The sequence below is a fragment of the Manis javanica genome, chromosome 13 (genome assembly GCF_040802235.1).
Source record: "Manis javanica isolate MJ-LG chromosome 13, MJ_LKY, whole genome shotgun sequence".
Lineage (NCBI taxonomy): Eukaryota > Metazoa > Chordata > Mammalia > Pholidota > Manidae > Manis > Manis javanica.
The window spans coordinates 12,383,172-12,397,050 of NC_133168.1; the positions used below are offsets into that span (position 1 = coordinate 12,383,172).

At 39.1% G+C, this 13,879-nt stretch overlaps 1 long non-coding RNA gene across 4 annotated transcripts in view; it reads left to right on the plus strand.

Annotated features, from left to right (window-relative positions):
• Nucleotides 1-733: 733 nt before the first annotated feature.
• LOC140845843 (uncharacterized) overlaps nucleotides 734-13,879 on the plus strand; it is a 364,588-nt gene continuing 351,442 nt past the window's right edge. For 2 of the 4 annotated variants that reach the window (XR_012124748.1, XR_012124749.1), the window contains exon 1: nucleotides 734-1,002. This is a non-coding gene — a long non-coding RNA (uncharacterized lncRNA). The remainder of the gene's footprint in view (nucleotides 1,003-13,879) is intronic. The other 2 variants (XR_012124747.1, XR_012124750.1) reach the window with 2 other exon arrangements.

Below are 13,879 nucleotides of genomic sequence, written 5' to 3' on the forward strand. Positions count from 1 at the left end.
GGCTGGAGCTTGAGAGCCACACTCCGCGCGAGGTTGGGGTGCGGGGCATGGCTGCGGCCAACGCCTAGGCTTCCTTCGGACCACCCCGTCTTTGCCTCCACTGCTTCGCCCTCCGTCACACCCGGCCCAGGCCAACGCCGGGCTGCACCAGCTCCCAGAGACAGGCGGGCTGGCTGGAGGCTGGGCTCCGGGAGGATAACATGGGAGCTCCTGGGGCCGGATTCTCACCCGGCCCTGGCTGACTCACTCACTGCACACCTGTGGGCCATACATGGCTGCTGACTCTGTATAAAGAGCTGTGCCCAGTGCCCTGGGTGCGACACGGTGGCAGGGCTGCAAGGCTGCAGGAGAGCAGAGCAGAGGCTGGAGAGGTGGCCGCGCCGAGGACAGAGGCCCAGAGGACGGCTGTGCAGAGAGGCCCGGAGGACGGCTGTGCAGACAGAGGGGCCCAGAGGCAGAGACCGGCTTGCTGCCTGCAGACTCGCTCTGAGTGAACGGGATTCTCGTGACTGACCTGCCACCTGGAAATAAAGTCGGGTATAACCCTTTCACCCCAAGAACGTTTTGCTGTCAATTTCTTTGGTCACATTGAATCCATAGCGAACTTGCCCGGGGTTGAAACCCATCGGCAAGGCACTCCGTCTCTGAAGTAAGAGGCGGGCAGGAGTTCAGCAAAGTGCCCTCCCGTCCTGTCAAACCCAGGAGACAAGTGACCGGCGGCCGCGCGTCCAGGAGCAGGGCGGGAGCCGGACTCCCAGGCCGCCGCGGAGCCCCCGGCGCGGGCGGAGCAGGCCCGCTCCTTCCGGGTGGGGGCTGGGGCTGTGTCCCTCCCTTCGGCCCTGGGAAGTGCGGGGGGCGGAGAGAGCACCGCGGAGGCGCCTGCAGGCCTCACCCGCCTCACCCGCCCGCCGTCCGCCTCGGGGCAGCTGAGGGTGGCCGCGTCCCTGAGGCACTCAGGTGCCAGCGGCCGGAGCCGGCCAAGGATGCCGTCGGCAGCCCCAGGTAGGCACGGCAGACGCCAGGCCCTCTGCGGGCAGTCGGAGGAGTGGGGCCTTCAGACGGGCGTCCAGCCCCCGGCAGGGAGACGCGGGCAGCGGGGGTTGGCGGCCCTGCTGCTGTCCTGCTGAGCCGGCGGGACTGGCCCCGGGCGGTGCTCGGGCGCTGGTTTAAAACGGCTCGTTCTTGTCTGTGGTGCCAAGGGGCTCGAGCGGGCTGGCCCAGCCAGCGCCCAGAAGCAGGCGAGCGAGGGGTCAGTTCCTCAGGTGGCCTCAGGAGAAGTGCGTGCATTCGATGTGTAGCCCGCACGGCTGTGCTCAGTGTGGGCTTATGACAAGAGTGTGTCCCCTCTCTGTTTTAATAGTCCTCAGTATATAGGAGACGCGCAACTGTTTCGATTTTTTCAGAAGCAATTGTTCTGGAAGGAGGGAGTCGGGAGCTTCCTTTTCGCCGTCTTGCTGATGTTATACCCCACATTCGGATGCAGGCAACCGTTACAAAAATGAGTTACTCCTAGGTTGTGAAAGAAGTTTCATTAAATTATAAAAAACCAGCTCCACAAAGAGGAACTTCCTTTGACTGCACTATAACATTAGCAATTAAATAATAAACAGGTGTCCTCACCATATAGATCTGGAACATAAAAGTGGATTTATGAATAGTGAATGAGTAAAACACCTTTACTATAAGCTAATATGATTGAATAGCAGCATGATGTGCAGTTTGATGAAGCTAAATAAGAACTTGGGTGAAAATTTATATTCTTAAATTTCTTTTAGAAAACAGGAAATAAACATTAATGAGTGTTTTCCTAAACATGATGGGAAAATGTCATCAACCCAAAGTAATGTAAAAAAAAGAAATCGTTAAAAATAAAAAAGAAATTAATCAAAGATTAATCAACTGCCTATAGAGATGAATAAAAACAAGAAGCTATTCTAAAAAAAACTGATGAAAAGTTCTAATAAGAGAAAATACAAGGGAGATTTAGTGATTTATAATTAAATATAAAAGCAATGTACGAAATTTTAAAAGATACTTTATAAGCTTAGGCTGTTCTAAAATATGAAATCTTGCAATTCAAAATATTAAGAGTGAAGTTTTAAACAGAGTTAAAGAACTGGAAGAATATTTGGAACATATGACAAAGACAATCCTTAAAGACAGCACAGTCAGTCCTTAGAAAAATTAAGGATTTTTTATTTTAATTTAAAAATTATCTTATATAAATAAAAATTATTTTTATAAATAAAATAATCTTTTCACAAAAAGGAAATACAGTTAAAATTAAAAATCTAAATATAACTACCATATGGTCCAGCAGTCTCATTTCTGGGTATATATTTGAAGAAAATGAAATCTGTATCTCAAAAAGGCACCTGTACTCCCATGTTCACCGCAGCATTATTCACAATAGCCAAGAGATGGAAACAACCTAAGTGTCTATTGTCAGGGGAATGGATAAAGAAAATTAAAAGTATGGTAGAATTAATAAATACATACATAAATAAAATGTAAACAATTACTATTCAGCAATAAAAAAGGACACCCTGCCATTAGCAATAACATGGATGAAATTGGAGGGTGTTATGCTAAGTGAAATGAACTAGACAGATAAAGACAAGTACTGTATGATTTCACTTATATAGAGAAATATGAAAAAGTTGAACTCGATAGAATGGTGGTTGTCAGGAATGGGAGGTGGGGAAAATGGGTAGATATTGGTTAAAAGGTAAAAACTTTCATTTATAAGATGAGTAAGTTCTGGGGATCTAATGTACAGCATGGTGACTATTGTTATAATACTGTATTGTGTATTTTCAATTAGCTGAGAAAATGGATCTCAAGTATTCTCATCATACACACAAAAAAAATGGTGTGATGACCATGAGGTGATAATGTGTTGATTAACTTGATTGTGGTAATCATTTCACAACATATACATAGTATTGAATCATAATGTACACCTTAATTGCATACAGTTTTATTTGTCAATTATACTTCATAAAGCTGGAAAAAATAAAGAGCCCTCCAGGTGATTTTGATGCTTATACTCAATGTTTGACAACCATTGCTGTAGAGATTTTAATTGACAGCCACTTAAAATTCTACTTTTCATACTTTGAAATTTTTGTTAACTACTTTGTGATTTACAAATGAGAATACATCCTATTAAAAAACTAAAACTGTTTACATTAAAAAAATTAAGATCAGTGCAGAAGAATTTTTGCATATGCAATTAAGCAGAATGCATATGGTGATAAAAATAAATGGTGGTGATAATAACTGTGCTTTGAGCATTCTTATACACTTGGGACAGAAGTTTAAATTGAAACAAACATAAAAATCAATTAAGCAAACTATATTAAAGGTTATAAGAAAATTTAGTAAGATTTGTACCAGTAATTCTCTTTCTAGTAATCAATTAAGAAGGAAACAAAAACCCACAGAAACTCTTAGAATCATTTATCTACAAATAAACTTAACAAGATGTTGCTGATGATAACAAAATAGAAATATTACAGGTATCTCCAAATGGGGGAACAGTTAAATTATGATACATGGGTATTACAGTGGACATCTGTGAGGGACTACTCATTATTCATTATTTATTTTCCCCTTTCTAACAGAACCTGCATTTCCCTCCTTTCATAGCACCAGTATGGTGTTTGTGATGTGGACTCTTAATTTGGTTGATTTAAAAATATATCTGAAAGGACAGGAATTAGATGAGAAGCAGCAGACCAAACATCAGCCAGTCAGTTCCCATCATTCTCTCTGGATACAGTGATTAGTTCAGGGTAAATATCTCAGGTTTTATGTTCAGCTGCATGTAACTAAGAATGCAAATAATAGTAACATAACTAAATATCAGATTATTTATATCATGCAGGAAGACCAGGTCCAGGCATATTGGTACTAGTTCAGTTGCTCCATAATCTTTCTTTTTTTTCTCAACCATCCTTAGCAGATAGCAGATACTTCATACTTGTTTCTTCAGTCTCAAATTGGTGGCTCCACAACTCGCACCATGTACACCCTCCATTCAGGACAAAAGGAAAGGGCAAAGGGAAATATATACATTGCTTTGAGTTTTCCACACAAAGAATTTTCTTTAAAGCCATACAACAACTATAGTTTGCAACTCATATGTCAAATGCTTAAAAATGCTATTTATAGTTATTTGAGGTACTATCAGTAAATTAGAGGAAGAGACTAGGTAAGGTAGACAATTAGTGGTTTCTGACGAAGACAGGTATCAAAAATGAGTTGGTCCTGATATAGTGATATCCTTGACTTTTTCCCCTGTTCAGGGAGAAAAGGTTTGCTTTAGTTAAAGATACTTTAAATGTCATTTTTGGTGAGTCAAGTAATGCTTGATTAGTATCCATCACCAATGCTCAATCATACTCTTAACTGCTTTCATTGACAGAGTGTAACAAAATTTAATATTCATGAACTTAATATGTATTCTTATAGAAATAAGCTATGTAAAGTTTTCTCTTAAATGGCATGCATTTTTTTCATTCCATAAAATTGTTTGCCTTCAATATACCATTTTTTTTAGAAACCTAAGTGTGCTTTGAGTATATCTATGTTGTCATCCTCTCTATTAGGATAATGTGCAGTGATGGAAAGCATAAAGAATTTGTAACAGGAGATGTGGGTTTTGGTCCAGATCCCATATTTACTAATTATGAGCTCCTAAGCAACCATCTGAAAATCAGTTTCTCCCTCTATAAAACTGAAGTAATTGGAGTATACCCAGAGAACTCTTGTGGGGATTAGAGGAGAAAATACTTGGGAAGCATTTTAAAAAACTATCTAGTTCTCCACACATATTTTTAAACTTTACCCTTTTATTCTTTTTTACTTTTCCTTTTATTTGCTTTTAAAGACAATGTTGGTTTACTCAGCCCAGTTAATGTAATATTATGTAACCTCAGTTTCATCCAGAACTGCAGCATAATGAATTTTATTTCACTTATACTTTAGAAACACTCTGGTGCCATTTCCTGGACAGAAACAAGGGGAAAAAGCTGGCCCTAGGTGCGGATTTACCAGGCTGGGCTCTCCTCAAGCATATGGGCAGGCAGTGCTTCAGTGGAGAGATCAAAGCACAGTGGATGGCCTTTCTCTGGATGGCTTCCCCAGATGCTTAAGGTCCTTGGAACAGCTGTTTCAATCCAGGCACAGCAGGTCTCCCACTCTACCCTCTGCAAATTGTGGGTCCTTTGCAATGTCCCCAGTGAAATTTTTTCCTTTACAAATTAGCTAATAGATTAGGCATGACAATTAACACTAGTCTGTAGACTTAGAAAAAGAAAGAAATTAGTCTGGAACTAAAAGAAAACATGCTGTGCATTAGTAAAGCATATGATATAAATTAAGTCAGAGGATTATAAATGATGGAGTTAAAAGGGACCTTTGAGACTGCAGAGCCCATTGTCCTCACTTTACAGATGAGGAATCTGTTGATGTATTTTGTTAGTCTGCTCGTGGTCACCATCTCTAAAATTGCTAACTATGTAGGAAAGGAAGCAAAGGGAAATTTACAGACTCATTTTGTGTATGGTTATATTTTGAATCTATCTAAACATTTTCAGAGATTTAAATGTTTACTCTAAATAGAGCAGTCATTTAAATCTTTATAAGAGAATACTCCAAAATTTAAAAATATTGTATTTTTTCCTTTAATGAATGTTTTGACTCAAATACAGTCTTTATTAGTATTTTAAGTGCAGACTCTTGCTTGAGCTCTGGCCAAACATTATTTTTAATGAAAATCTACTATATCAAAGTGAAAAACACTCTAATAAGCCATTTACTTATTCATTCATCATCCATTCATTCATTCATTCAGTCAGTCATTCAGTGAATATTCACACAATGTCTGTAACTTTTCTGATTTGGTACTAGACATCAGAGATAACAGAAACAAAGAAATGGTTCTTGAATTCTAAAGGAGAAAGTAGAGTGTGGTTAAGAAAAACAGGTCTGGAACTACATTAATAAATTTGAATTTTGTCTTCCCTACAGTCTAGCTACAGTTACTTAACCTCTGTGACTTTTAATTTCTTCATCTGTGAAATCCTCATAATAACATTATCTACTTCATAGAGATTTATGAAGATCAAATGGGGTGATCCATGTATAGCTTTAGTATACTTCCTGGCAATTACTATCACTGAATAAATGTTCATTATATATATATATATATCATTAGAAGACTCCTTACCTATTGAGAAACATAGATAATTACACTACTACTCACAATATGATAAAATACTGTCTGAGAAAGATAGGTACTGGCATATGTGCCTGAAAAATATGTGCCTGTTTCTATGGGACTACCTTGATAAAACACCAAATCTATGGTTGGATGATAAGGCCACTGTTCCTGGAGAAGTTAATGACTGAATTGCTTTCCATAGATTTTTTTCATGGTTGCTTGATGATTCAGGAGGAACATACTATGTGGAGTGACTATTTCAGGCAGAGGAATACAGTTGGATTTTAGAATATTTGTTTTAGCAATGATAAAAGAGATGGCTTGGAGGATTGAGATTAAAGATGGTGGTGTGATAGGAGAGACAGAGGCTTCCTCCTAAAACTGGATACAATTAGAAAATTTAATTGGCGCAACTAATCCTGAGAGAGCAACAGGAAAGAGGACGCGTCAGATTGCACACACCTGAAGAAAAGAGCAGACCTCACCGAATGGGGTAACGTACCAGAGCTGTGGCTCTGCGGGACCTGGGCCCCTCCCCCACCCCAGCTCACTGGCAGGAGGAAGACAGACAGAGCAGGGAGGGAGTGGAAGGCTTGGGACTGCTGAATACCTAGCTCCGGAGATCTGCTCTGGGAGCACAAACCTACATTTCATGGTGCTTTCACGAGACTCGCATGACTACAGGGTTGGAAAGTTAATACAGGCAAAGTTCCTGGGGAGACTGGGATTCTGGTTGCTTGTGGAAAGCAGGGATCCATATCTGGCTGCTCTGGGACAAAAACTTATACCTGTGTGCCTGGCCCACTGGCTCAGGCAGTGGAGACAGGCACAGGAGCCAGGAGGCAGGGAACAGCTCTTTCCTACACCCAGGCACCAGTACTGCTCCCGTGCGACCCCCGACATTGCTTCAGGGGCTCAGCAGCTCCAGAAAAGAGCTTCTGGGCACTAGAGGGCACCATATACAGACATGAAACGCCAAAGGAAACTTGTCCAGAGTAAAATTGTTAATACAACTCCAGAGAAAGACTTAATGATATGGACCTCATGACTCTTCCTGAAAGGGAGTTCAAAATAAAAATAATCAACATCCTAATGGCGGTATAGAAAGATATCCAAGAACTCAGGAATGAATTCAGGTCAGAGGTACAATCATTAAAGAACACAATGGAGGGTATTAAAAGCAGGTTGGATACGGTGGAGGAGACAATAAATGAAATAGAAACTAGAGAAGAGGAATACAAAGAAGCTGAGGCACAGAGAGAAAAAAGGATCTCTAAAAATGAAAGAAAATTGAGAGAACTGTGTGACCAATCCAAGCGGAACAATATTCACATTATAGGGATACCAGAAGAAGAAGAGAGAGAGAAAGGGATAAAAAGTGTCTTTGAGGAGATAGTGCAGAAAACTTCCCCAATCTGGGGAAGGAGATAGTCTCTTGGGCCATGGAGATCCACAGATCCCCCTACACAAGGGACGCAAGGAGGACAATAGCAAGACACATAGTAATTAAAATGGGAAAGATCAAGGATAAGGACAGACTGCTAAAAGCAGCCATGGGCAGAAATAAGATCACATACAAAGGAGAGCCCATCAGACTAACAACAGACTTCTCAGCAGAAACGTTACAGGCCAGAAGGGAGTGGCATGATGTATTTAATGCCATGAAGCAGAAGGGCCTGGAACCAAGATTACTTTATCTGGCAGGATTATCATTTAAATTTGAAGGTGGGATTAAACAATTTCCAGATAAGCAAAAGCTGAGAGAGTTTACATCCCACAAACCATCTCTGCAATCTATTTTGGAGGGACTGCTATAGATGGAAGTGTTCCTAGGGTTGGATAGCTGTCACAAGAGGTAGTAAAATCATGGTAGGGAGGGTGGAGCAGCTGATTGTGAGGCAAATGCAAAATTAAATTGACTATCCCCAAAGCCAATCAAGGGATAGAGAAAAAGTATAGAATCTGATACCTAATATACAAAGAATGAAGGAGGAAGAAAAAGGAGGAGAAATAGAAAAGAACCTTTAGATTGTGTTTGTAAGAGCATACTAAGTGAGTTAAGTTAGACTCTTAGATAGTAAGGAAAGTAACCTGGAACCTTTGGTAACCATGAATCTAAAGGCTGAAATGGCAATAAGTACATACCTATTGATAATCACCCTAAATGTAAATGGACTGAATGCACCAATTGAAAGACATAGAGGCACTGAATGGATAAAAAAACAAGACCCATCTATATGCTGCTTACAAGAGACTCACCTCAAACCCAAAGACATGCACAGACTAAAAGTCAAGGGATGGAAAAAGGTATTTCATGCAAACAATAGGGAGAGAAAAGCAGATGTTGCAGTACTAGTATCAGACAAAATAGACTTCAAAACAAAGAATGTAACAAGAGATAAAGAAGGACATTACATAATGATAAAGGGCTCAGTCCAACAATAGGATATAACCATTATAAATATATATGTACCCAACACAGGAGCACCAGCATATGTGAAACAAATACTAACAGAACTAAAGGAGGAAATAGAATGCAATGCATTCATTCTGGGAGACTTCAACACACCACTAACTCCAAAGGACAGACCCACCAGACAGAAAATAAGTAAGGACACGGAGGCACTGAAAAACACACTAGAACAGATGGACCTAATAGACATCTATAGAACTCTACATCCAAAAGCAACAGGATATACATTCTTCTCAAGTGCACATGAAACATTCTCCAGAATAGACCACATACTAGGCCACAAAAAGAGCCTCAGTAAATTCCAAAAGATTGAAATCCTACCAACCAACTTTTGAGACCACAAAGGCATAAACTAGAAATAAACTGTACAAAGAAAGCAAAAAGGATCACAAACAGATGGAGGCTTAACAACACGCTCCTAAATAATCAATGGATCAATGACCAAACCAAAATGGAGATCCAGCAATATATGGAAACAAACGACAACAACAACACAAAACCCCAACTACTGTGGGATACAGCAAAAGCAGTCTTAAGAGGAAAGTATATAGCAATCCAGGCATATTTAAAGAAGGAAGAATAATCCCAAATGAATGGTCTAATGTCACAATTATCGAAATTGGAAAAAGAAAAACAAATGAGGCCTAAGGTCAGCAGAAGGGAGGACATAATAAAGATCAGAGAAGAAATAAATAAAATTGAGAAGAATAAAACAATAGAAAAAATCAATGAAACCAACAGCTGGTACTTCAAGAAAATAAACAAAATAGATAAGCCTATAGCCAGACTTATTAAGAGAAAAAGAGAATCAACACACATCGACAGAATCAGAAATGAGAACGGAAACATCACGACGGACCCAACAGAAATACAAAGAATTACTAGAGACTACTATGAATACCTATATGCTAAGAAGCTGGAAAACCTAGAAGAAATGGACAACTTCCTAGAAAAATACAACCTTCCAAGACTGACCAAGGAACAAACACAAAATCTAAACAAACCAATTACCAGCAAAGAAATTGAAGGAGTAATCAAAAAACTACCCAAGAAAAATACCCCTGGACCAAATGGATTTACCTCAGAATTTTATCAGACATACAGAGAAGATGTAATACCCATTCTCCTTAAAGTTTTCCAAAAAATACAAGAGGAGGGAATACTCCCAAACTCATTCTATGAAGCCAACATCACTCTAATACCAAAACCAGGCAAAGACCCCACCAAAAAAGAAAATTACAGACCAATATCCCTGATGAACGTAGATGCAAAAATACTCAATAAAATATTAGCAAACCGAATTCAAAAATATATCAAATGGATCGTACACCATGACCAAGTGGGATTCATCCCAGGGATGCAAGGATGGTACAACATTCGAAAATCCATCAACATCATCCACCACATCAACAAAAAGAAAGACAAAAACCACATGATCATCTCCATAGATGCTAAAAAGCATTCAACAAAATTAAACATCCATTCATGATAAGAACTCTCAGCAAAATGGGAATAGAGGGCAAGTTCCTCAACATAATAAAGGCCATATATGATTAAACCACAGCCAACATCATACTGAACAGCGAGAAGCTGAAAGCTTTTCCTCTGAGATTGGAAACTAGACAGGGATGCCCACTCTCCCCACTGTTATTTAACATAGTACTGGAGATCCTAGCCGCGGCAATTAGACAAAACAAAGAAATCCAAGGAATCCAGATTGGTAAAGAAGAAGTTAAACTGTCACTATTTGCAGATGACATGATATTGTACATAAAAAACCCTAAAGACTCCACTCCAAAACTATCAGAACTGATATCGGAATACCGCAAAGTTGCAGGTTACAAAATTAACACACAGAAATCTGTAGCTTTCCTATACATTAATAATGAGCCAATAGAAAGAGAAATCAGGAAAACAATTCCATTCACAATAGCATCAAAAAGAATAAAATACCTAGGAATAAACCTAACCAAAGAACTGAAAGACCTATTCCCTGAAAACTATAAGACTCTCTTAAGAGAAGTTAAAAAGGACACTAACAAATGGAAACTCATCCCATGCTCTTGGCTAGGAAGAATTAATATCATCAAAATGGCCATCCTGCCCAAAGCAATATACAGATTTGATAAAATCCCTATCTATCAAATTACCAACAATATTCTTCAACAAACTGGAACAAATAGTTCAAAAATTCATATGGAAACACCAAAGACCCCAATAGCCAATGCAGTCCTGAGAAAGAAGAATAAGGTGGCGGGGATCTCACTCCCCAACTTCAAGCTCTACTGCAAAGCCATAGTAATCAAGACAATTTGGTACTGGCACAAGAACAGAGCTACCGACCAGTGGAACAGATTAGAGACTCCAGACATTAACCCAAACATATATGGTCAATTAATATTTGATAAAGGAGCCATGGACATACAATGGGGAAATGACAGTCTCTTCAACAGATGGTGCTGGTAGAACTGGACATCTACATGTAAGAGAATGAAACTGGATCACTGTCTAAACCCATACACAAAAGTAAATTCAAAATGGATCAAAGACATGAATGTAAGTCATGAAACCATAAAACTCTTAGAAAAAAACATAGGCAAAAATCTCTTGGATGTGAACATTAGCAACTTTTTCATGAATATATCTCCCCAGGCAAGGAAAACAAAAGCAAAAATGAACAAGTGTGACTATATCAAGCTGAAAAGCTTCTGTACAGTAAAGGACACCATCAACAGAACAAAAACCACCCTACAGTATGGGAGAATATATTCATAAATGACAGATCTGATAAAGGTTTGACATCCAAAATATATAAAGAGCTCATGCTCCTCAACAAACAAAAAGCAAATAATCCAATTAAAAAGTGGGCCAAGGGGCTGAACAGACAGTTCTCCAAAGAAGAAATTCAGATGGCCAACAGATACATGAAAAGATGCTCCACATCGCTAATTATCAGAGAAATGCAAATTAAAATCACAATGAGATATCACCTCACACCAGTAAGGATGGCCACCATCCAAAAGACAGACAACAACAAATGTTGGCGAGATTGCAGAGAAAGGGGAACCCTCCTACACTGCTGGTAGGAACATAAATTAGTTCAACCATTGTGGAAAGCAGTATGGAGGTTCCTCAAAATGCTCAGAATAGACTTACCATTTGACCCAGGAATTCCACTTTTAGGAATTTACCCTAAGGATGCAGCACTCCAGTTTGAAAAAGACAGATGCACCCCTATGTTTATTGCAGCACTATTTATAATAGCCAAGAATTGGAAGCAACGTAAGTGTCCATCAGTAGATGAATGGATAAAGAGGATATGGTACATATATATACAATGGAATATTATTCAGCCATAAGAAGAAAACAAATCCTACCATTTGCAACAACATGGATGGAGCTAGAGGGTATTATGCTCAGTGAAATAAGCCAAGCAGAGAAAGACAAATACCAAATGATTTCACTCATCTGTGGAGTATAAGAACAAAAGAAAATCTGTAGGAACAAAACAGCAGCAGAATCACAGAACCCAAGAATTGACTAACAGTTACCAAAGGGAAAGAGACTGGGGAGAATGGGAGGGTAGGGAGGGATAAAGGCGGGAAAGAGGAAAGGGGGTATTATGCTTAGCATGTATAATGTGGGGGGTGGGGGAAAGGGGAGGGCTTTGCAACACAGAGAAGACAAGTAGTGATTCTACAACATCTTGCTCTGTTGATGGACAGTGACTATAATGGGGTTTGTGGGGGGGACTTGGGGTAGGGGAGAGCCTAGTAAACATAATGTTCTTCAAAGAAAATAAAAATGAATAAATTTAAAAAAAAAAAGGAAAGATGGCTTGAACTTATCTGGAAGGCAGGTGTTATGAAGGTAGGTTATTAGGGTACCACAGCTTAGAAATTATGAGTGGAATAGCATAGAATAGAAAAGCAAAGGAAAGACAGCTTGGAGAAACATTTAGAAGATGGAATTCGCTAGACTTAATTGCCAATTGCATGTGGAATGTGAGGGAAAGAATTGTGTAAAACTCTTCAAGTTTCTCACGTTTAAAAAAGTGGCTATGGAGAGAGGCATTTACTACATTAGAAAATCAATAAGAAGACCTGGCTTGATGAAATTATGAGGCCATGAGTCTGCCAGTGTTTCACATGAGTAAAATTTTACAAATGATCTATATAGATGTGAGAGAAAAAGATATCAAAGCAAGATATGGAGATAAGGATATCTTCATTGTAAAGTGCTAGAAGTCATGTATGTGGATGAAATTACTCAGAAGACAAATAATGTTTTGGTCAAGTTTAAGATTAAAAGCCTTGGATTGGGAGAATTGAAGAGATAAATTAATTAGTAAATCTGCCATGTGAGACCAGTTAACATACAGGAAGGAAGAAGTATGTGAGGCACCTACCATTTAATAAACACCTAAAATAACCTGAACTGTATACATGTTAAAATGTTAATTTCTTAAAAGAGCCTGTGAAACAGTCATCACTATTTCAAAAATGATAAGGCTGAGGCTATGCCTACACAATATTTTGAAAGTCACAAAACTCCTATATGGTAGGACTGAGCAAACATGCAAGACAACTTGTCATCAAAGCCTTTATGTTTCAATACCTCATTACAAGCAGGAAAGCAGGAGAAAAACAAAGCAGAATGATATCACACAAGCCAAAAGAGGAGAAAGTTCCATGACAAGGATGTAGAGAAACCAGAAGTAGAATATTTTTGAAGTTTACAAGTTGAAAGTGTGACACTGTTCATTTGGATTGGTATTTTTATTGTTTTGAAGACAGGAGAAACTTGAACATCCATTTATATCTACCTGTCTGTCATCTATCTAACATCTATTGAGAATAAACATTAGTAGGGAAGGAACAATTGCCATATAACTTTATGAAAATAAGAAGCCTTTCAGAGACTGAAAAAATCATACCATTTCAACCTCTCAATTTACAACTACAGCATCTCTATTTTTCTAACAATGCAACTTTGGAATAACTTTTCATCAACTGCTTTAATGATTGGTTGAATCATAAAGTCATATGTGTCCTGTGAGGTAAAAAAAATATATGTATTAACCAGAATTTATTTCAGGAACATTTCATTTCAAGAATATCATCCTATCTGATGGGAAGATATTCTTTGATGATCCAGATTAGAATGAAAGCTCGAAT